The sequence below is a fragment of the Lissotriton vulgaris genome, chromosome 1_1 (genome assembly GCF_964263255.1).
Source record: "Lissotriton vulgaris chromosome 1_1, aLisVul1.2, whole genome shotgun sequence".
Taxonomy (NCBI): Eukaryota; Metazoa; Chordata; class Amphibia; order Caudata; family Salamandridae; genus Lissotriton; species Lissotriton vulgaris.
Genome location: NC_141685.1, coordinates 622,910,904 through 622,935,946, shown reverse-complemented (window position 1 = coordinate 622,935,946; position 25,043 = coordinate 622,910,904).

Sequence of the window (25,043 nt, the reverse complement as noted above, 5' to 3'; positions counted from 1 at the left end):
GACAACTCTTTTGGGGTGGATTAGGTTAAAAGATTTCTCTCGCTCCCTATTTATTTGAATTCTGCCACCAGAGATAGGTCCTAAGCCCATCTCTTTTCTTTGTCTTTTAGTTCCAAGAGCTGGATTTCTGAACTCAGTCTCTTGGTCAATCTTTCCAGCTGGAGGTCCTCCTCTGAGGGATACACAGCTGTTTCTGAGGGGCTGACTCACCTCCACCCTCAACATCATTACATCATTATCATTATAATATCATATTTCCAGACTGGGATACCACATCTGAGTGCTCTTTCTCAAACTGAGCTATCAGTTGTCTGAGATATTCAGTATTGGAGCTTTTAACCATTTTGATACCATAACCCTTGCAGATGATTCTGCAAAGTGCGTGGATTTAATAAGACAAGATGTTTGGTACCAAATATCTTAGAAATCTGTGAAGCCACCATGGAGCTAGGAAACTCATGTTGGCAAGTATCCAGCCCATGTGCTCTTTATGGCTTCCCTGTTCACTTACAATACCCAGAACAGATTGGATCATGCTTACAGGCCCTCACATAGGGAATAGTGCACCCTGCCTTAGTGCTAAAGCTCTGAAGTAGGGGTGGCGTACCTATATCTTATGCACTGTGGGGTTGGCATAGCACATAGGGTTATGTGCCATGTTGATGATTCAGTTTGTCCTGCACTGGGACACGTGGCCTATGACAGCAGCAGCACCAGGTGAGGAGTCCCTATGGGACGTCCTTCTGTCCATATGCCCCGGGTACAAGGGGTACCATTTACTGGGGCTTATAGGGAAAACAGAAGTTGTGCCAATCGTAGTGCAATTTTGGATTAGTCCAGTATAGCCTACGTTGACAAAATAGGTACCATTGTCGTGAGTGAACCGTTTTCAATTTTTATGATGTTTATGAAGTAAAGGGGAGAAGGAAGCACTTTAAACTGTAGTGATCAAGGGTGCATTGCTGAACACACTTCTTTGCTTGCACACCTGCGAATAAACAAACACTTTTGAACCTCTTGCAGTGCCTGTGTTTGCAGTTATCTAACTCTGCGAATGTGCACACAGGAATCCACTTCTGAAAATGGAGGCACCCTCCCTGAGAGGGTTATAAGCAGCAAGTGAAGATTGTGGAGATAATTAGGGTATATATTCCATTAGAAGAGCATTTTTTGTTCCACTAACAAGTTTAGTGACATTATTGTGATTTGTCAAGTGAGGGCCAAGAAATACGGGGGCCTCAAAAGACAGTTTTCCATGCAATTTCCAAGGGGATTTTTGAACACAGATACAGAGAAAACAGCTAAACAGAATTACACCAAATTTGGCAGAAAGTTAGATCTTATTTCAGAAAGAGTGCTTTTTGTGATTTAATGTGAATCTGTTCAGTAGTTGGTGAGAGGATGAGGTTAAAATATACATATAGTTTGGCTGGACTTGTTCGGATATAGTCTGATTGGCCACTTTAATGGGGACTAGTCAATCCCTATTTAGTAAAAATAATATTGTGTGGCAGCCATTACTACATACATGGACATTGTCCCTGTGTTCTGAAAATGAATTTGAAAAATTAATAAGTGGTCAGGGTGAGCATACTCAAAACATTGGAGAATTAATTGACAGGCTGCAATTCTGCTTCTATTGGAAGTACATGTTTTAGTACTACAATCTCCCACAGTTTCGGTGCTCATGACGGAATGGTTCCGTCATGAGCACCAGTGCTTGTGTCCTCAAGACGGAACCATTCTGTCATGTGCACAAGCACATTGATTCCCTCTGCTGTAAACAGCAGAGGGGTTTCCTTTTTGCCTCAGGGGGTGGGGAACAATTTTCCCAACCTCCTGAGGCATTTTTTTTTGCAATGTAATGGCGATCGTATGCATGGCTACGCTGAAGTCATCACATGGAAAATTAAACTGAAATTAGCTGATTGGCTAGTTTCAGTTTGAGTCCTTTAGTGCTACTGGGGCTATCTCCGCTCCTGAGCATTGAAACACATGGGCTAGGTATATCCCCTTTCCAAATAGGACCCCTCCCTAGTGGATCCCTGCTTGGGGATCACACCAGGAGGGTGATCTCCAAGCAGGGATCCACCCACTAGGCACCACGGAGGGGGAGCAGCCCTTGGGAAAAGGTCTTTGCTCCCCCATTTCAAAATGAAATGGGCATATTCAGTCTTTCTGCCCCCCCCCCCCTGGGAAGGGGGGCAGAAAGGCATCTTTTTTTTAATTATACATTGGGATGGGGGCTGCCCAAAATGGGTGCTAATGCTCCTACCCCCAAATAGTTAGCCACAGTCGTTTAGCCCCTGATCTGCACTTGGGGGGGGCAGATAGTCACCGGGGATTATGCTGATGTTTTTATATGTACAGGTGCCCCCAACAAAAATGGCCACAGTCTTTCTGCCCCCCTTGAGGGCATATCGAGGCAGTAGCCCCCGATCAGACCCCCAGGGCAGTAGAATGCCTACTAGGCACTAACCTTTTTTTTGCAATGTGCCTAGCTGTGGATTTTGGGCCCAGAAATCTGCAGAGAGCCACAAACTTCCACCCACCCAGGATTCCCCCAAGTCTACCAATAAAAAAGGTACCTCACTTGTGTGGAAGATGTTGGAAGAAAAGTCCTCAAATTTAGTGTGGATACCTTATGTGGATAAAAAGCTACAGGGGCCTAAGCGTGAACTACCCCAAATAGCCAATAAGGACTTAGCAAAGGTGGCGCGAAATGCTTAGCAGCGAAGCTGCTAATTAAAAACTAGAGAGCTAACATTCTTATCTATGCTAAAAGTTGGCACACATGAAGTCCTCTTGATTGAATCCAAGATGTACAACCTAAACTATTTCTTTTAGAAATTAACCAAATAAGGGGGGCCCGTTTGTCCTAGAAATTGTGATTAGTGTGGTAGAAAGTAAAATACGGACACATTTTCTATGAGTTCGCAAATATCTTCGTCATCCATTCCAATAAATCATTTTGACATGCAGACTGAAATGTACTATCAATACCTACACCAGCCTGCCAGTTAACTCCCTGGTGATCAACTGGAGTTTTACCCCAGTGTTCTAATGATCAACTAGAGTGCTCACTTTCTGTGTTCATGGCAAGTGTGGAACACCTGACCACCATATTAATAGGCACAAAGCTTTAAAGGTTAAAGCATTTCCTACAGAGGATACTGCAGTAAATGAATAAATGAAGGAGCTTCATAACAAAAACATCACCCAAGATTGCTACCCCCACAAACAAGAGCTCAAATGTAGCTCATATATCACCCAAATGTAGCACAACTACAGCTCAATGATCGAAGTGTGTGAAACTTTGTGCAACAAGTTAGAAATTCATGCACCAAATAATTAGGCGATCAATTGGATAAAAAGCATAAAACTAGCCACTGGGTTAAAAACCCTTTCTTGCTATTCGGGAACTCAGAAAATTTAATCTCATGGTAGATTTCTATAGCACTATCCATAATTTTTATATGATATAGAACCCCTTTATTGCTTTCATTGTTAAAGAAAGTATTCTACGTTCTTTAATTTTGATTTAATCATGATGAATTCAGTTGTGCCACATTTTTGTCACAAATAAGAATATTACCGTAAATCAGGGGCTTATTCAGCTCTTTATCTGCATGTCAATGTTTTGAAAATTCTGTGGAGAGTGGAAACATTACAGGGTGATTAAAAAAGTAGTGTTTTGCCCTATTAACTCCTACAGCCCCAATAACAAAACGGATTTCCACCAAACTTTGTACGAAAGTAGCTCTTTATAAACATAGAGCTTTGTGAGATTAGTATTGAAAATAGTTATAGAGCTGGCTTTAAAGGGTTAACACTTTTATATATATCTGCTGTTTAGGACTCATAAAGTATGTGCCAGTCTGAAAATCCGAAGCTGTTCAAAAGTACTAACTATGGTAACAGCAGTCTCATTGGCCGGTGCAAGAAAAAAATATCTCTTGCTTCAGGCACCACAGGATGCAGGGCAGAATCCCCATATCTTGAGTTCATTAAAGAAAGTGGTCTATGAGGGGAAAATGCATTGAACAAAGGGGATTTGTGAGTCTGATTTCAGACTTGAAAACTTCTGAATTCTAAAATTGCGACCTGCCTTGTACCTGTTGCAAAATGGGTTCATGCCTGTTATAAATGGGATCTCTGGTTGGCTGTGGTATAACTAAACCGAGCAGAACCCACCTCTCTAGTCAGGATAAGGGAGTTACACAACCAAGATAACCCCTTTACTAAGGACTTACTAGTACATCAAATCTGCCAATCATATCACAAATTATACACAGAGCATATGCACTTTAGCGCTGATCAGCAGTGGTAAATCCTGTAGCCAGCAAAAACAGGTTCAGAAAAATAGGAAGCAGAAGGCAACAAGTTTGGGGATAAACCTGCAAAAATGGCCAGGTCTAACAATGCCTATTTGAGTACCCCTGGATTTGTTGTTTTCATTTTCTTACCCGGGTTTGGAACTTTTACTGTGGCTGAGACTCACTACTTAAGTCTCACTCACAGTAATCACATTGTAAAAAGACTTTGCACATTTACCACCAGTGTCTGCCTTTTAAAAAAAGGAAAAACATATAGGGGTTAACCCCAAAGGACTGGGGCCAGGTAGGGCTATTCAAAATTAAGGAACACAAAACCATGAACCCGGCTTCGTACTACCATGCACTCCTACTACTCATGGAGTAACGAACATTCAACTCTTTTATATGTCCGAATGGAATTTTAATTTGACCATTCCTGTTTCCTTAAAGGTTAATCAAAACAATTTTACTAGATTGAAAACGAAACATAGACTTATCAAGTTCCCACATGAACTTACCCGTATATACAATTCACAATAACATACACTTAAAGACAAAAATGGACTTAGAAACTGTGAACAAATTATTTGCAACAGCTTGCAACATGACAAATAGTTATAGCACAAGCAACAGGCAATCTGTCGACACTGGCATACTAAGTTCAAGCAGTACCAATAATTTTAAAGTAAAGAACACAACACACTAAAATTCCAAACTAGCAAAGAAAAATATAGGAATGTCGATTGCACAAATAAATGCCATGATCATTAATGTACAAAAACCTATGGGGGTTAAGCCCAAAAGACCGGGGCCAGGTAGGGCTATTCAAAATTCAGAACACAAAACAATGAACCCGGCTCCGTACTACCAAACACTCTTACTACTCATGGAGTAATGAACAGTCAACACTTTTATCTGTCCGAATTGAATTTTTATTAGACCATTCCTGTTTCTTTAAAAGTTAATCAAAACCCTTTTTGGGGACTGAAAAAGAAACATTGACTTATCAAATTCACACATGAACTTACACGTATATACAATTCAAAATAGCATACACTTAAAGACAAAAATGGACTTAGAAACTGTGAAAAAATTGTTAGCAACAGCTTGCAACATGACAAAAACAGCAAATGAATTCATACATTCACCTGATGCAAAACACATTTTTAGAAAAATGTACATCATATACAAAATTTAGTAATAAACATGAACATATCGAATGTTATCAACCATATATGTTATTCCAGCTCCAGCCTCAAAAGTGTATTAATCGTTTATCCAATAGTTTCCTTCAACACTGGCCGGTTTCAGAATTAACTAAATGCCTCCCAAAATGCAAACACGTTTGAAGACCCAGGCGAATAGTACTGGGACTATCATCAGGTCTTCATATAAATGGACTAGATATTCTACAAAAAACAAAATAAATAAATGATGCAAAAACAGCATCAACCCGAACTGCCTCTCTCTCTTGTGCATGTAACTAACTTAGTGTGTACCTGTTTTCTTGAGTAAGAGCAGCAGCTCCAGCTCGTTTACTTCAAGAGTTTTGGGCTTTTCTGCCACTGGACTCGTTTATGTTACTGCCTATGAGGCTCCCTTAACTTTGCCAGTATAAATTTCTGAAAAGAAAGAACCAAAGTATTTCAGATTTCTACTTCTACTCTCGACTTACAACCTCAGAGGGAAGCATCAAAAAGATATGAACCTTTACTGCAGAGTATGGGCAGGACTGAGTTCCCTGACGACTCTTTATTCTACAAATGAAAAAACAATAGTGTCCTCATTTAACAATGTATCTAAACAGGCAAAATACATGAAGTACTTCAAAACACTATTAACAAGCAGACTTACTTTACAGCATCTTCACAAATTCAAAACTCTGGATGCAATGGACTATCCTTTTGCTCAAATACAGGCGTGCTTTCCCTCACGGGTATTATCTACAAGAAGTACAAATGTAAGCACATTTTGAGCGTACGATTGTATGTTTTTTAGTATTGTAATTTTTAACCAAACGAACACAGGCGCAAAACAGTGACTTACTTTTCACTAAAAACGAGAAGGAATATTCAACTCGTGCACCATGCTGGTTGTGACTCAACTTGGTATCTCAAACCAGAGCACTTCCAGTTTGGAGAGCTATTGTCCATGGGAAAAGGGATTTTGCCCAATCAAAATGCTCTAAAGTCCCTCTTTTTGCAAATTCTCAAGAATTTGAATTACGGGATTTGTAGTATACATACTACACTCTAGATAATTAATTCGTAACATTCAATCCCATGGAGGCACTATCAACTTTAAGATAAGCTTCCTTTCTCAATAATGCAGCATCAATGTCAATGTCAAAATAGCGTTTACTTGTTTCAAAGCTAGACAAAACCGTCCATTTAAAATCCTTCTCAGTATCGGAATTATCAATAAAGTGTTGCACCACAGGGGTAGTCAACACTTTCTATTTAATCCTAATGCGGTGCTGCATGATCCTTTGATTGACTTGTTGATTTGTTTCGCCAATGTATAATAAGGCACTCGGGAAGACAATTGCATGCACTATGTTTTTTGATTTGCAATTAGTGAATTCTGAATCTCGCCATTTGGTACCATTATAGGAAAATTCAACACCTTCAATGGTTGAATCGAAAGCTGCACTCATTCCACATTTATGATGGCCCTCAACAGGTTTTAATTCCCATTGCGATCTTAAAGACTGTTTCTTTTGGATGGGCAAGATGTCTGCTCGTACTAGTTGTTAACCAATACTGTTGTTTTTTTCTCATTCCGAACAGGTATTTTGGAAAGCCGCATTCTAATTTTTCAAGCAAGTGCCAATTTTTCATTATAACTTGCCTGAATCTGTTTGTATCTGAACCAAACATGGTCAAACAAATAACATTTTCCTGGCTGATGATGGCTGATTAGCCAGAAACTTGTCCCAGGATGCTTGTTTCAGGTCCAGGGAAGACATGGCTTGGCAGTTCGGGCTGGACTGTTCCCATGAGGCACAGGGTCAGACTGATTTGCATATGGCCATGTCTGAACTGGGGTAGTGGAGTGAGTTAAGGAATGATGATGGATTAAACCCAGATCAGTTGACTGGGGGTGGGAGCTTGCATTGTTCAACACTCCGTCCATCATCCCCTTTGGTTTTGCTTTGTTCGCCCTAAGTTGGTAGGGTATGCCCAGATGTGGGTCCCTTGCTCACTTTGACACTGGATTCAAGCTAGCCTGGCTGATGACGGCTGATTAGCCAGAACCGGTCCCAGGGTGCTTGTTTCTAGTCCAGGGAAGACATGGCTTGGCAGTTCTGGGTGGACTGTTCCCATGAGGCACAGGGTCAGACTGATTTGCATATCGCCATGTCTGAACTGGGGTGGTGGAGTGAGCTAAAGAATTATGATGGATTAAACCCAGATCAGTTGACTGGGGTGAGTGCTTGCATTGTTCAACTCTCCGTCCTTCACCCCCTTGGGTTTTGCTTTGTTCGCCCTAAGTTGGCAGGGTATGCCCAGAAGCGGGTCCCTTGCTCACTTTGCCACTGGATTCAAGCTATCCTGGCTGATGATGGCTGATTAGCCAGAAACTGGTCCCAGGGTGCTTGTTTCTAGTCCAGGGAAGACATGGCTTGGCAGTTCTGGCTGGACTGTTCCCATAAGGCACAGGGTCAGACTGATTTGCATATGGCCATGTCTGAACTGGGGTGTTGGAGTGAGCTAAATAATTTTGATGGATTAAACCCAGATCAGTTGACTGGGGGTGAGTGCTTGCAATGTTGAACAGTCCGTGCATCATCCCATTTGGTGTAGCTTTGTTCGTCCTAAGTCGGTAGGGTATGCCCAGACGTGCATCCCTTGCTCACTTTGCCACTGGATTCAAGCTAGCCTGGTTGATGACGGCTGATTAGCCAAAAACCGGTCCCAGGATGCTTGTTTCCAGTCCAGGGAAGACATGGCTTGGAAGTTCTGGCTGGATTGTTCCCATGAGGCACAGGGTCAGACTGATCTGCATATGGCAATATCTGAATTGGGGTGGTGGAGTGAGCAAAAGAAAGATGATGGATTAAACCCAGATCAGTTGACGGGGGGTGAGTGCTTGCATTGTACAACTCTCCGTCCATCATCCCCTGGGGTTTTGCTTTGTTCGCCTAAGTTGGCAGGGTATGCCCAGACATGGGTCCCTTGCTCACTTTGACACTGGATTCAAGCTAGCCTGGCTGATGACGGCTGATTAGCCAGAAACCGGTCCCAGAATGCTTTTTTCCAATCCAGGGAAGACATGGCTTGGCAGTTCCTGCTGGACTGTTACCATGAGGCACAGGGTCAGACTGAATTGCATATGGCCATGTCTGAACTGGGGTGGCAGAGTGAGCTAAAGAATGATGACGGATTAAACCCAGATCAGTTGACTTGGGGTGAGTGCTTGCATTGTTCAACACTCTGTCCATCATCCCCTTGGGTGTTGCAGGAGAGGGAACAAAGCCACCCTCACACAAAAGGAGAAATTAACAGTGCTTCCCTCAGCTGCTAAGGGCAAAGGGGAGGGGAAAGAAATCTGCAACTGTTAATTAGCTGTCATATTGTACCGGGGCTGTGACAGTGCAGGCCACTAACGAATGGAGGAAGCTCAGACAAGTAGAACAAATACAGGAGGGGGTTCTACTTTGAGGTTTTGATTGGAAAGGCCCTGGTAGTAATGTCAGCAAGGAGCAGAGCTGGGGCTCCCAGAGCAGATGTGGCCAGTAATTTCTTGATAGTGCCATCTTGAACTGTCTAAGCAAGATGTTCAGGAGTGTTAGAACCAGGATAAATAGATGATGTGGCACTGTAGGATTAGAAAGTGGTACCTCGCTTCCAGAACTTTCCGTCCCCATTTAATAACTTTTGCACACAAAGAATGTTTTTGTGTTTTTCACTGGGGCTGTGATGGTGGCAACAGCTGTGGAGAACTTAAAGGATAAACCCCCTGATGGCTTAAGTGACCTAGGCTCCTGCCCCAGTTGAGCCCAGGACCAGTGGGTCTCTCTGAGGCCCTTGAGGTTGGCCTCCTTTAACCCACGAAGACCAGTTGGAGGAGCTCTGGAATTCTGTTCACCAGAGACAAAGACCAGAAAGAAAGCTGGAGTAAGGAGCCAGTGGAACCAGCTGCAGGCATAGCACACCACTTTGTAGTCCAGGAGGCCTGCTTAAAAAGCTCCTGGTCACTAGAGCTCACCATCAGGAGCCTAAAATCTTGTATAACATTAACACGGAACTAGAGATATCCACACTTGAAGCTCTATGACCTTTGAACCCCCAATGATATCCTAAAAAGACAGTGGCCATATATTTTCAGGGTCAAGGAAAGCATGCTATATTGGCTTTACGCCAATATTTAAAGCACTCCCAAGGCTGGAGCTTTGTTCTTCACCTGGGAGTGCAGGTTCTTCAGCTGCATTTTATGTGACATGAAAGTGCATGAAGTAGGCCTGGGCGGAGCTTGGGGAGTTGTACAATGTGGAATTCTGAAGAGCAGCCCAAAACCTCCATGAGATTCCATGAAATTCCACAAGTGGGCAGAGCTACTTTACGTGCCTGCATGCACCACATTTTTGACGTTCAGTAACACGACTCTCGCCCTCGTGCTCAAAATCTCACATGAATGGCACTTGATGAGAAAATCTGCTCGAAGATGCAGTTGGATGCAACTGCACTCACTGGCTCTCTCTCATGCTCACTGTCTTCACAAAAAAGGTGCAGGATCTTGCAGGCACGGCCTACAGCCGTGCGAGCAGCCTTCAAGTCCTGCAAGTGCTTGCGAGGGGTCGACAAGTCTCACGGGTGGCTGGCAAATCTTGTGTGCGTTCGCAGCTGGCCATCCCAACTTACCAGTGCTCCCAACTTATCAGTGCTCACAAGCACTCGCAAAAACCGGGCTTGAGAAGGCCAACCAAAAATAAATTCCACTGCGAGTTGGAATGCGAAATTTACAAGGAACACCGGGGTAAATTACCAACAACTAGCGAAAATTATTGCTAAATAGGCTTTGCGACAATTTTTCTATCGCCAAGAATCGCCGTATTTTATCCCTGAGATAACGTGCTATTAGCATCGTTTATCTCAAAAGTGATAAAATACCTGGCGATAGCGGCGAAATGCATGAATATCGCTGAGAATACAGCGATATTCACGCATTAGCGACAAAATGCTCTTAGCTATGTTATCCACCTCCCATTGGATAACATGGCTAGGAACTGGTCTGGGCAGGTGTTAGTATTTGGAGATATTCGTGCTTAGCGCAAATATTTCCATCGCTACGCCTGCATTCATAATAGCGATGTTAGCGACTGCTTTCAGTCGCTAACAGGTTGGGTACGCCCACTTTGCATGTCATTAGCGATAAATATCACTGACATCAAAGCGATCCCCAAACCACTCGCTATCGCCTACAAGCTGTCGCTAACTGCTGTTAGCGACAGCTTGCTAATAGGGTGATAGAATTTTCGCCGCTTAGCGGCCGAAAACGGCAGCTAAAGAAGCAAAAATTGCCTATTGCTCCCCTTGATAATATGCCCCTCCATGTTTTTCCCAGAACGTGGAGTTCTTAATTTCTGAAAATCCCACAAACAGAATAACATTTTACACGAAGGCCAAGTATGAAGAAGACTCAGGCACATGTCATTTTAATTTTTTGATGCTGACAGTGATTGTTGGGCAATGTTGAAATGTGTTCCTGAGAGTGATTACTTCATTTACACTTGGTTATTATTTATTACATGACATTATTTGCCTTTTAATGTGATGACCCATGACAAACCCAATAGGCTTGCTGTATTTAAAGTGTTACTCCCCTATATGGTGATTTGCTGTAGGTTAACGATTGGAGAGACAGTGAGTTTGGGAGTTCTGACCCTTTAGTAGTCAAATGCGATTTCATAATGTAATGTTAGGTATTTATATCTGCCTCATGTATATATTTGTAAATTAATGTGTAGTATTTAATAATGTGTGTATAATACATCTAATTTTCCTTTTGTAAAGAAAAAGAAAGGAATGGACAATCATTTAATGAGTGTCATTTTTGTGTGCCAGTGAATAATGATTACTAGCCATTACCACCTCCTCTGTAGTGTAGTTTCCATATACCCAAAAGGCTCTGCGCATTGGAATATTATATCCTTTTTTTATTTTTATTTTTTTTAATTGAAATTCAGACATGATTCTTTGAGTACACAAAAAGAAATATAGAATTATAACACTATACAATGGGTAGGTTAGATACAATAAATAATGAAAAGAGGAACATACAAAGCAAAAAGAAAATAGCATACTTCTTTAAGGGTGTCCATTAATTATATTGACGTTTAAACAGAAAGTTAAATCTATTTATTTACCCTACTCCTTGCCTATTTCTTTCCTCCATCCAGACGATAAGTGGTTTCCAGATATTCATACCTTTTTTTCTATTTTTTGAGCCTTTATATTTATATAAAGCAATTTCTTTTTTCCCGATACAAATTAATCGATTTAACCACTGATAGTAAGTTGGTGGTTCAGAGTCCTTCCATGCTGTGGCAATCAAAAGACGTGCTATTGCTAAACTTAAAAACATAAAATCTCTTTGTGGCATATCCATTTGCAGTGTTACATCAAAACCCAGTAACATTAGTGTAGCGGTGATCTTCAGGTTCCTCCCCAATGTCTGTAACATAAATGACTCAATTCCCATTTTTAGTTAGTCTAATTTAGCACAGGAGTAAAACTTATGTATCATGTTGGCTGGTCCGTTTTGACATCTTGGGCATCTATCTGAATCTCTCTTTCCCCATTTATAAAGCTTCGCTGGTGTATAATATAAGCTATATACTGTTGAGCTTTAAGGTTAGATGCCATGAATACATTTTTAACTATTTCCACCACCTTCTCTATATCAACATCCCCATCATTTAGTTTAGTTGACCAGTTCGTTCTTTTTTTTCTAGATCACTGGATATAAATTTTTGCAGTTCCTGATAAAATTCTTTTATTCTACTTTTGGGATTACCCATACGATGAAGTATTGGTATAGGATCAAGACTAATATTCTCTTTTAGGACACCTCTCATACAGTTCCTAATTTGTAAATATTTAAAACATGAGTCACTTTGTAAGTCGTATTTTTGTGCAATTCCTATAAAACTACGCATTTCTGAGTTCTCATATACATCAATCAGCATTACAATCCCCTTTTTTCCCATTTTTTTGCCATATCGTCATATATATTTGTATGTAGGAGATCAGAATGCCACAGAGATGTATATTTGGTGAATCTATTAATCTCACATGTTTTCACTATCTTTTTCCAATTTCTGATTGCACAATCGATACATTTATATCCTTTCCTTTGGTATTTCCTCATGTCATTTTGGCACTGAAATAGCTCAGCTGCGGCTTCCCCAATTCCTAATTCATAGATAGTAGGTATTTCTGTCCCATTGTTTTGTATCTTCCTATGATAATATAGGATACCTAGGCTTTGCAGGGCTGTAGCCCAATAATATAGCTGTATATTTGGGGCATTCCAGCCACCTTGATCGATCAATTGATTTAAGTATTTATAAGCAAAACGAGTTCTTTTGTAGCTCCAAATAAAATTAGTAAACAGCCCTTCAATTTTCTGTATTTTTTTAGCCATTAATTCTATGGGTATAGCATGCATTAGATACAAGATTTTTGCAAAAATGTTCATTTTGATTACGTTTACCCTGCCAATTATTGTAAGATGTAAGTGACATAATCGTTTCATTTCCCTACTGATAGAGGTCATAACAGGGTCTATATTTATAGTCCAAATATCCCCCATTTTTGCTGTTAATCTAACTCATAGGTATACTGCAGACTCTTTTACACGGGGATCGTCCAGTATACAGTGGGATGAGCAGATGATTTGTGTCTTTGAGCTATTCAAGAGATAGCCTGATCTCTTCCCAAATCTTTCTGCCAACCTCTCTACTTCTACGATTGCTTCTTGTGGTGCAGGTGTTATTAGGGTAATATCATCAGCGTATGCTAATATTTTTGTGTCGTGATTTTGAGATATTACCAGTTTAATTATGGGGTTGTTTAAGATCAAGGAGATAAAAGGATCTAAATAAAATGCAAAAAGGATTGGGGAACAAGGACAGCCCTGGCGAGTACCTCTCTCTATCTTTAATCTATTGGATGTATGCCCCATTATCTGAATTTTGGCTTGGGGATTATAATACGTAGCCTGCATAACCCGTATAAATCCTGGCCCGAAATTTCTCTCCGCTAGTTTATCCCACAGATACCTCCAGGTCACCCGATCAAAGGCTTACTTCGCGTCTAGGAGGACCACAGCCACATCTCTCTCCTCAACCTCCGCCATGTCTAATATTGATATTGCCCGTCGAGTGTGATCTGTGGTTCCCCGGCCTGGGATGAAGCCGTGCTGCCATGGTGAAATAATTACAGCAATGCTTTTCTGTAATCGGGTGGCCATGATTTTTGAGTAAATCTTTGCATCTGTATTCATGAGTGATATTGGGCGATATGACAAGGGTATTTCTGGAGGTTTATCCTTCTTCAAAAAAAACACAACATCTGTATCTTGCCATGAGCTAGGGGGTATTCCACGATATTGTATATCCAAAAATAAATCTTGCATAAGAGGTGTTATTTGTGCTGATATCATTTTATACAGCTCAATTGGGATTTTATCCGGTCCAGCAGCTTTACCAGCTGAGAGGGAAGATAGTGCCTGCTGTACTTCCTCTAGTGTAATTTCCTGCTCTAATTCTTGGGTCATTTCCCTGCTTATCTTGGGAAGGAGTATACCACAGTTATCTATATCTTGTAGATCATCTTGCTCCCCTTGATCTTCTATCGGGAGTTCTGCTTGATATAGTTTGTTATAGAAATCCTCAAAAATGTTGATAATCTTCGCGGAGTCGGATGTCACTGTCCCATCTAGATCTTTCATTTTTAATATATTATTTCTAACATCTTTCAGTCTCGTTCTCATCGCGAGTAACTTCCCCATTGTCTCTCCATATTCCTATAGCTCCTTACTATATAGCTGAAACTTTTGAGCAGCTTTCTCATAAACATATTGATTGATATCAGCTTTAGCCAGTGCAATTTTAGATAGATGCTCTTTTAATACATCTTCCGATGCCCCGTTATAGATTATTTGTTCATGTTCTACTTCCAGTTTCCCAAATTTATGGACTAGATGATCAGTTAGTTTTTTCTGTTCTCTGCGATTGTGAGCAGCAAACCCTATAATTTCCCCCCTCAGTGCAGCCTTGTATAAATCCCACACTGATGCCCGGGAAGCGCTAAACATATTGCAATCAAAAAAAGACTGTGTCCACTGTTTAATATATATACAGAATTTATCATCTAGTAATAGTTTCCTATTGAAAGTCCATAGGGTTTGCCTACTCAGACCCTGAACTTCCTTGATTTCAGGAATTAGTGGATTGTGATCTGAATATAGTTGTGGGAGTTTTTTTATGTCTACATTGTCTAACCATTGTACAGGTGCCAGAAAATAGCCCAAACTGACAAACTTTTTGTGGGGATATGAATAATATGTAAAGCCTGGATCATTCTGGTGTTTTTCTTCCCATACATCCGTAACCCTGTGAGTACTTTTAAGTGTGGGGACTGCTATAAACACCTTAGGTTTCCTCCCTGTGTACCTATTACTAGTGATATCCCCTTCACTGTGTATGTTAAAATCGCCACATATAATCAGAGAGTGTGACCATTGTGCTAATTCTACCTCTAGCTCCTCCCATATATTAGGGTCGTCTAGATTTGAACCGTATATATTAACTACAGAGAATCCCAATGATAGCTCCATTATGGCCCAGCGACCCCACTTATCTGCTTTTGTTCGATGTACTACTCCCCTCTGATGTTTAATATATGTGGCCACATCTCTAGTTGTTGTTGTTTTGGTGGAACATACTGCTAAGTTGTACCCTCTCATTTCAAGACACTTTTTATTCCCCCACGGAATATGTATCTCTTGTAGACATAGAACATCAGGATTCACTGTGTTAATAATTTCAAAAACCTTTGCACGTTTTGCCTTATCAATTAGACCCCCCACATTTGATGAGCATATTCTGTATTTAGCCATTTTCTCTATTTGGGATATTCTGTCTTTCCTTCATCAGTATATATGCCATCTTTATATGATATACCATACCCACTTCTACCTCCACCTGCATCTGTCTGACTTTTACCTTTTCTTTATTTGTCTCTGACCAGCTCACCCCCACCCCGTCTATCCCTATTGCCCACCCACTCTCCCCAGTTCCGTGACCCCACCACTCCTCTCCCCCTTCTCACCACCACCACCTGTCCTCACCCTCCCCTCCCAACCCCATAGCTAAGGAACAAAGGGCTTATGGTCCTTGTCGATGGAAAGAGACTTTGTTCCAGTCCCCACTCTACTCTACTCTTTTATTTTATTTATTTTTTCGAATGCCTCTTAGATATTGCATGTATATACCAGTAACATTATGTTTCTTGTTCCTACTTATATCTATCTTCTATGTATTTCACATTGCATTAACCTCTATTAGATACATAGGCGGTTTAATGATTTGATATTCTGTTATCAAACGCACATTAGTTCTTATGTCTCATAATGTATCCAGATAGTCTTGGTCTTGTATCTCTGATATAAAAAAACGGGTATGACCTTTAGAGATTATCTTTAAAGTTGCCAGATTTAGCAGAAAAGCCTGTGCACCCTTGTTCTGAAAAGGAGAAATCAATTGTCTTAGATGCCACCTTCTCTCCACTGTATGGTGAAGGAAATCAGGTCTCACAAAGAACTGGAACCCTTCCCTTGTCGTTTTTTTATTGGTTCGTGCAAGATCGTATAGTGCATCTCGTGCTAGAAATTTATTCAGATTGATCAGAATAGCTCTAGGGAATTTTTCTGTTACTGATGATCCTTTTTTCCTCTCAGCGATTTTAAAAGGAAATCTCTGAAATATCTGTAGTTCAATAGACCAGTCCCACATTGTTAGCTCAGGGAATGCCTCCTGAAAGAGATCCAGTACAAATTTGCGAATATCCGATCCTTCTGCCCCCTCCGGTACCCCTAGTATTCTGAGATTATTTCTCCGGAGTCGGTTTTCCACGTCCGCAATCTTTAGCTGCATATCCTCATGATCAGCGGAGATCATGTCTATATCTGTTTTTTGTGTCGACACTTGGTCTTCTAATGTTGATATTCTTTCTTCTGCCAAATTTATCCTCTCTGAAAATTCACTACAGGTATTAGCGACCCTTCTAACTACATTCTGCAGTTTGCGGCAGGCAACTTGTGTTTTCTGACTTTCAGAGCGAGTCTCTGCTCTATGTTCTACTATAAGTTGATAGATTGCCTTTAGTGATATCTCATTAGAATTGCTAGGGATTGCCGGTATGTTTGCCGCAGCCCCTTTTATTTCTCCCTCTCCTCCTTCTACAGTTTCGTGGCTGGTTTCAGGGTCATTGCCAGTTTCTGGAGAGAGAGATATTTCCCAAGTTAGACTTTTACCTGCCCCAGCTGGTGCGATATCTCAGCTCTGAGACTCTTTGGCCATAATTTCCTTGCATACCATGGTAGCATTTGGAGTCCTCTCTTCTGATGTTGAATCCATAGCTCAGTCATTTTGCTCACTTACTAGACTATTTATTGATCCATCCAATGACCCCGCCTTATTTGATTCCTCATATTCTTCCTCTGAGGTATCTGTGTGGTCCGAGAGTGATAGGAAGGGTTCACTTGAGTCGCTCTCACAAATCATTTGCGTGTCTTTTCCTACTACTAGCTCAATGCTGACTTCCTCCGTTTTATCAGAGTCCAGAGCCTCTGTGGGTTGCGATGTTAACCTTGTCACCAGATCCTCATTTTCTGGTACACTCCCAGTGTGCTGCTTCTCTGTTGGTCTCGTATTCTTTAACTGTGTTACAATTCCCGGTATGCGACTTCATTGGGACTCTAGATCTTGTGATATTTTATTCTTATCCTTCTTATCTAGCCTCGCGGAAAACATTTGAGGTACTTTCTTGTTTTTGCCCTCGTTCATGTCTAGTTTAGGATTCACAGGGTTCAGCTCTCCAACCCCCCCCCTTTCCAGAGCTCTTTTTTTATTACTACCACGTATTTGTGGATCTTGAAGCTGATTGCTCAGTGGAGTATCCATCCCTCCTCTACTCTTTCCACCTCTTGCAGTTTTTGGCGGCATCCCAAATATCTTGTAGATTATAATATGTGTTCTTCTATTGTCCAGTATCTTTCAGCAGTCTGTCAGCCCCTTTTTTAATACATTTCTGGACACTTTTGCTAGGGCTCAGTCTGCAATGACCTCTTTTAGACTTTTCCAGTGCAATGTTGAGAATATCAAATCATATATATTGCTAAATACACTCTGTATGCTCATTTATCGTCATGCCTTTATATTTTATCGGCTTACCCCAATTATCTGCGGTCGAATTTTTCAGCCTGTTATCGCAGTACTCAGCTCTAGTCACAAAGGGGGACCATAGGAACCACCATGTGGTTATACAGCTGTTGAAGACCTCAGGGACCACAATGCACCAGTGAATTGATGTGTGTGGTACTTTATCAGTTTTTGATAGGTCCTTCGTAATGCCATTACCACTGTAGTCCGTACGAGAAAACCTCAAAGACCACAATGCATCTGTAGATTACTGTGGATGTCGGTTTTGTCAGCTTTTGCTAAGTCCACGATACCACTACAGCTTTTATCGGGTCCGCGGCTTCCCTCGTATCACCAATGCTGCTGCCATCAGAGCCAGTGCCGTGATCGAATTCCCCCGTAGCCGCGCAACCTCTGCTGTCTTCACCGGGTCATGCATCTGCGGCTTCTCCCATGAATCACCGCTGTCAAAGCTTTGAGTATCTCCGTGCTTCAGCTCCTCAATATTTTCTGATGTTACTGTCTGATGTTGATGCCTCCGGTACTGCCAAACAGAAAGACTGGGGTTACTGCCGCTTTTTACTGCTCTCTGTCAAGTTCTTCTTTAGAGTAGAGAGGAGCCGTTCTGGAGCTAACCTCTCACTCGCCCCTCGAGGAGTATTACGGAAAAAGGGGGTCTCTGAGAAAAGCATGACTTAGTTACTTTAGTATCTAGCGTTAAATTAGCGCCTTACCAAACGTTGGGAGCCATGTAGTGTAGTTCCTATATTCCCAATAGGCTATGTGCATTGGAATAATATATCCTATAGATTTGATGTAGGACTTAGGTCAGTAGGTCTCTTTCGAATATACTAAACTTAATTGTGAGTGCCAGCTAGCTCAGAGTTCACTAGAAACTTTCTCGAATTCACAAGAAGGGATTAGTTTCTGACAACCGCATAAACATGACAACTTTGTTTCCCTAGGACTGGAAAATATCTTCAGAGTCATAGAAACAATAGATAAGTATTTCACTCAGTCAATCGTGCATGCTTAGTTTCTACAGAGTTGCAGAGAAATAGTGAGACAGGTGTTTTCAATAAAAGGTTTATTGAACAGTCTTCTTTCTCATGCAAGACAGGTGAACTGCTACAATCGTTTGACAGAATGCAAAGTATAATGCGTACAGCGAGAATAGTATTATGAAATGGTACTGTAATAGCATTGTATAAATTCTAAGCCATATAAAAATACATACATAAATAACACAGACTAAAATACTTAAATGGCGCTTCTAAAATACGGCCGCCCCCATGCACCTAACCTAGGTCTAGTACGAGGGTAGAAGTAAGTATGGTCATTAGCATAGGTTTAGCTTTGCCAATAATCTACCAAAGGTTTCTCTAGGTTCTAATCAGCTCCATACCTTAGAATGAAGGAGGCCTGGTATCTCTGTCTCGGGACTCGATTTATCAACACCCTGCAAGGGGAGTCAGAAACACTGGAGCTGGATTTCTCAGCAGAGGAGGGCAGCTTCCTGATCAGTGCGTCAGCTGGAGAGTCGGCTTCCTTCCGCACTCGCTGTAGCGAGCTGCGTCGGGCAAGTAGGTTGTTGATATGCCCTGAACCACCCTGCTTTACCATAGCAAGTGAAGGTATATTTATACCTTGAAGGTGTTTAGGAATGCCATGTTTGAAAGTTGGGCATATGAACGTCATGAATTAACCTCTAAGGAATAGATGTTCATTGTAAAACTAACTGAGTTCTTGAAGAAACCAATATTCAAGCAAGGGGAAGTCCCTAACGGCTTAAGTTGGTTTTCCAAGAAATCGTTGTGACGTTTGGTGAACGGATGGAAGTAGCCATGCCTTTATTTGGGTTGCATGGGCTATGCCTAAATAAGGGCTTGATTGTTATGCTCTATAATGGCAAAGTGAATTGTACCAATATAAGGGCATGAATCGGAGAAATCCATTCAGAATCTAAAACGCCATACAACACCCACTCCGCTTTCTTATGTACGACTTCTACTAAGTTCTAAACACGTTAAACATATCTAAACATGATGTGTTAAAACCCACCCAAAAAAATACTTAAACATGCATTTGAACTGGTTGTACACATAAAAGATGCATTGGTGTTGTACTCATTTAAAACAATGTTTCATTCTAAGCATATATGTTGACATTTGTAAATGCTATCTGAATGAATCATGAAAATAATCATTTATGAAATGGATCGTAAATACAGAAGAAAAAAAAGGCCGTAACATTTCATATCAGATTACAAAAACTATATGTGTATTTGGACAAGGACAAATATTGTCTCTGGATGTTTTTTCAAAGAATTCTTGCTCTCTATGAATAGTTCTACTTGAAGCAGATTACTTTGTGCCTAAAAAGAAAAATACAAATATGGAAAAGAAAAAAGTGAATCATAGAAAAAAGAGTCCCAAAGTTAAAACTTTGTTTTGAAAAATGAAGGTCAGATTCAAAAAGTGTGTCAGAACACTGTGTGCCAAATCAAAAGTCAGTGTTATTGTTTGGAGAAAACATCAAATCTTCTAAGTCTGTAAAAAATGTGTGTACCATTGTTGGTGAAAGTTGGATTACCTCGTTTAGAAGATTAACCACACATAGATGTGAAGCATCGCCATCAGCATTGGTCGCATTAGCAATGTTCGTAGTCGATGATACCTGTGTGCCTGTTTCCTCTCGTACCTCACGTCAACATTTTGCGTCTGTGAGATCTCAATGCATGCCGTCATCAGAATTGGTAGCCGCTGGGGACAACACTGTGCATGAGACGTTACCTGGTCCAGCAAAGTATCAACATCTGTTGGCATGACTGATGGGAGTGTTAGACAGATGTCTAGCAGGCATTCTTTTCCGCATAGCAGGCAGCATAGAACAGGTAAGATGCAATCTTGCCAAATTGGTCTGAATTACATAAACCATGTGGTGTTCAATTCTCCTAAATGAGTTAATCCCAAAATGTGCACGATGCGCTCACGACACTTCATCACCAGTAGAGTTGTCTCTATGGAGAACTGGGTGCTGCTGGTGAACTGGCTCGCCATATCGTAGCAGGAGGAGCAAAAATAGTATCCCTGCAGCGAGTTTCAAAATAAGAGGCAGTCCGCCAAACACTGAGTGCACGAAATTTGGAAATATTCCTAGGACTGCTTTAAAAGGTGCTAGCAGCCCAGAAAATACAGTCTTAAATACATGTACAATACCGCTCGTATCAGACATGTTTATGATACAACATTACATTTCTGAGAAATGTACAGGGCAGTTTGTAGTTAATAGGGCATGTATCTCAGCAGAAGTCCTTGCGGCTTGCAGATCATAGGTCTCTTTGGCCGAGATCAGTGGCACCTTTTTTTGTAAAAGAATGGCTTTCATTCTCCTTAAAGTATCAATTCGTATGTAAGAGATGTTCAGTGAAGGCCATAACAGCAACTCCCAGTCCGTCTTGGTCTTTGGAAACAATACTTGCATACAGCAAGTGACCCTGGCTGACACAGTTACTAGATAGGGTAAACCTGGGAACATGCCACAGCAGCTGTGATCTTTCAACATGAGGTAACTTCCATTAGAAAGTTGTCCAAAAATTGGATAAATCACCGCAGCTGGTTAACCTTGCAGGTGGCAGGATAAGTTGGTAGAGGAACCATCACAGGCCCTGTGTAAAGTAATACTCTGACAAAGGAGAGAACCGCTTAGTGAGTTTTCACATTTATTACCACTAAGAAACACTTCTCTTACCCCACTCCATCATCTGTCTGTGTAGGTAATTCCCTACTTAATCTTTCATATGTGCCTGCTGGTATGTGTTTCAAGCAATACTGAAAATGTTAAATTGTAACAGGCAGAGTGATTGTTCCATGTATAATCCATTCAGGTGCGGATTTTTCAGTGACTGTAAATGGCAATCCTTCCAGTTTTTCAATGCTCAGCACCATATAGTCTGCTCCCCTTTGTGCCAGTTCGATCTGTTTATCAGTGACATTGAAATCTGCAAACAGTGACGCAGTATTGAATAAACGCCAAGGCACATAGCCTGAACATAGGTTTTGTAACGTCCAGCCTAGTAGCATGATAGAACATAATTGCGACTGACCATGTTGCAACATGACCAAGTCCTGTTCCATGATGTCCATGGCAGAAGATACTATGCTGTCCAATGAATATATACTGGACGACAGAGTCGTTAACCCATTGTCAACTTCAATTTCTCGTATTCGTTCTGCAGTCTCTGCTTGCTTAATTTTCCATGCTTCATTATAAGAAGCATAGATACCGTCATATATAAAACGTTTATGATGCGGTGTTCTTGGTCCTAGCAAGAATTCCCTAAGATCAGCGCCATCTTTAAGTAAAGATAAGTGTTGTTTTACATTCTTGAGTGTAGATCTATGTAACCATTAAAGGCACAGTTTCCCTACACTGTATGTTGTTACTATTTCTGGATGCTGTCTCTGTACATGACTTGGGTCGGGCCTAGTGAATGGGAAACCCTGTGTTTTGTTCAGGAATCTATCTTGACAGTTGTTCGTGTCTGTGGGCCAGATCAACCATTTATTCCAATCTGGATGTGTTCTGTTGTCACGCAAAATAGTACGTATGTCGACCTCCCCCTCTGAAGTGTTACAGCTATCAGGTGTAGGTATGGACGGATTGTTCATGTCTTTGATCTTGGCTAACCAAAGACATGACGTCTGTTGGACAGTGTCATTCAAAAACATAATTTGGTCAGGGATGATACAGGCACTAAACATAGACCCCAGACCGTTTTTGTCTCAATGCTGTCTTTCAAAAAGTCGAAACCTAGTGTAGACAGTTGAGCATAAAAAGCTGCAGAATAAATTTGTTTGGTATTTGTCAACATACCTTTCATGCCCATTTTGGTTACATTTCTAAAGTAAAATGTTTCAGCATTGGATACATTAAACCCTGAAAAATATGGACATTTTCTAGTTAATGTTTTTGAGCTACCCTTTGGCGGCGTTGGACAATGTTCCTATCGGTTATAGATCAATACGTTTCATGGGTTTGCAGATTTCTGCAAGAAATGATGACCATAGTTATTATAACAATACATTTGTTCATAATCAGATGACCCTTCTAAGTATTCATGATTTGTTAATACAGCAAACATTTCTAAGTCTGACATCATATTATTAACTGTCTCGAAGTCCCAATCATCAGAAAAGGTACTAGATGAAACAAAGTCATTCAAGGAAATCTTGAACTGGTGTTAAATCTTCAACAGCTCAGCAGGGCCAAAATTGTCATAATCAGTTCTGTCCCAAGCTATATCCCCTGATATATAGGAACGGCTGTGATGTTCACAGATGACAAGTCTCTTTGTTCTCAATGAGATGATTTGTGTGGCTTGAGTAGTAAGTTGATGTTCTTACTTGCTGTGTCCTTTTTAACATATCTTCCATTTATCAGCATTCCCAAAGTTATTACCAGAGTCAACCAAAGTAGAAGAAAAAGCACACCCAACACAATCCAAAGTTCAATCCATGGTGAAACCAGATAAGTCTTTTCCAGGTGATGAAAAAGGTCAGTCGCTTGTTCTTTGAAAGTTCTCTTCGCTGGCGTCGTTTCAGGTTCGCTGGGATGCTCGGAAAACGTATCAAAGTTAATGAAATAGCCAGAAGCAGTTCTGTCAATTGTTGGGATTGCATCATGATTAGTTGAAATTGCTGGAACCACTTGATCACTTGTTACTTCGTTGTAGACAGGTGTTTATTGACAAACTGTTATTTGTGTTTCAACAGGTACACGTTCCATGGCTTTATTGCATAGTCCTTCATTTTGCACTGCAGATTCTTCAAAGGTGATATGTCACTCAGTTTAAACCTCTTGCATAGTAGCCAGATTAGGGCATCTACGACATTGGTGGAGTCCACTTGGCCTACTACTTATGATCGGCCACATAATGTGGTTTGTCCAGGTCATTGGACACAAACCTGTTCTCCTTATTACCAGCAAGGGGCGGCAGTAATACTGTTCTTGATCCGTGGATTGCTAGGAGAGGTACTGGTTGTCTGTAAGGAGGCCCAAATTCCTTCTTGTCCGCGATATTTTCTCTGACTAGATCCCCAAGCTTTGGAATCCAGACAGGCCTTGCTGGGAAGGTTGGTTTCTCTTCAGTGGTGGTTGGCTTCAGGAAGACGTTACTTTTTTTCGTTCTTATTTCATTACAGTCCTGTAAAACAGCCAAACGGTCTTTGATATCAAATGCTTTTTGATCTACCACTGGAGTCTGACAATCGAGGTCCGATACTAGCATTCTGGTCCCAAAAAGGACTTTAGATGGGGTGATATCCCCTAGAGAACTTCTTGGCAGATTGTTAAGACTACGTTGGACACTTATTAGATGTTTGACCCACCCATCACCGAAACCTAATACCCTAGCTGTTATAGATTGCTTCATGTCCCGTTTGTTTCTCTCTACAACCGAATTTCCCTCAGGATGGAATGGACTAGAATACCGCAATGCAATGCCCAATTTGGCCATGGCCTCCTTGTAAGCTCGAGAGCTAAACCCAGGACCCTGGTCAGAATGTAGCATGCCGACTGCATATGTGCCGATAAAGACTCACAAATCTTTTATAACAGTTCGAGCGTCAGCCGAGCGCTGAGGCCACATCCAAAATATTGAAAAACACATGAGGGGTGCTAAGGTCAGTGGTAGCCTCAAATGTCTAACGTGTACTAGAAGCGTAGAGGTATACACTGTAAGAGTGAGAGAAAAGAGCAGACGTGAACCCATCAGCCCACCCATTGGCGGAACTTCATCATCTGGGTTGAAGGAGCACCAGCCTGGTGTCTACTAGGTGTCTCACTGAGAAGGAAATGTGAGTACAACAACTAATATGTAGTTCGCCAGTGATGGAAAATTGGGTAATAGTGTCTTACCACTTAGTGGTTATAGAAATAGATGGGTTTCCAGCAAAATCAGTTATTCTGTTGGTGTTCTTTCCCTTTCTCTATTTCTCACTAGAGCGGGGCCTCATTGTCCTGAGCGAGTGCCAGGCGAGGTGAGGCCATCTCCTAGCCAATGTGCGGGTGAGTGATTAATTAACTAATCAGTTTATAGTAACAGAGTCTTGGCTCTGTGGCCCTCTATGTCTTAAATTAAAAATAAAAATTTTCTGTTAGTATTTACAACACGTTTACTTGTTTAGAAATATATAGACAGTTTTTTTGTTTCAGGAGCAGAATAACTTTAAACACCATGACTTCATCTCCTACCAATTCACCTACAAGAGACTGGTAGGTTAATGTCTCTGGCATGA